Source organism: Triticum aestivum, chromosome 7A (genome assembly GCF_018294505.1).
Source record: "Triticum aestivum cultivar Chinese Spring chromosome 7A, IWGSC CS RefSeq v2.1, whole genome shotgun sequence".
NCBI lineage: Eukaryota > Viridiplantae > Streptophyta > Magnoliopsida > Poales > Poaceae > Triticum > Triticum aestivum.
The window spans coordinates 1744071-1744817 of record NC_057812.1 but is presented as its reverse complement, the minus strand read 5'-3'; positions in this window follow the sequence as shown (position 1 = coordinate 1744817).

Genomic DNA, 747 nt, shown 5'->3' with positions numbered 1-747 from the left:
TGTATATGTATGTATGTGGATACAAAAGGGTGGAGAAAACAAGACATGTGTTACTCACTCAGTCCCAAAATAAGCGTACAAAGGAAAGACACTTATTTTAGAGCATCTACAATCAGACTTGAAAAATTCGATCTATCAAATGTCTGTGAATGGGACCGCGGCCAGTGACCGGTCACGCCTCAAATTTGCTATTCTGCATCCGAGTCTCTCATATTTTAACCCCTAAATCCATACAAGGCATGCAAAAGAAATCCTACGTACTGCATATTACGTATTACCCTAACTAATCTTCGTCGTCGGAGATGTCTACGAAGTCGGTGCCGGGTGGTCCGAAGCTCATCTCCTCCGTCGTCGACGTCGTGAACATCTCCGGCTCCTCCTCCTCCTCCTCCTCCTCCTCCTCGACCTCATCAATGTAGGCGAACATTTCCTCCTCCTCTGCAGTGTGCTCTACCTCCATCTCCTGCCGACGACGGCGTCTGGCCTCCGCATCAGACTCCGAGCGGAGGGAATCGAGGATGGCCTGCTGCTCCGCCTGCAGATCCGCGTCCCTAGCATCCCCCACATCCTCCTTCTTCTCAACCTCCTCCTCCGGATCCACTGCATCCGGAGGTAGCCCCGCGGCGATCCGGGCTTCGCGCCTTGTCCGGGTTTGCTAAGGAGCTGCAGTCACCGCTCCGGTGTTAGAAATGGGTAGCTCCTCACCCGGTAGCGTGGGGGCATGGCTATTAGTGGTGGAAAGTGGCG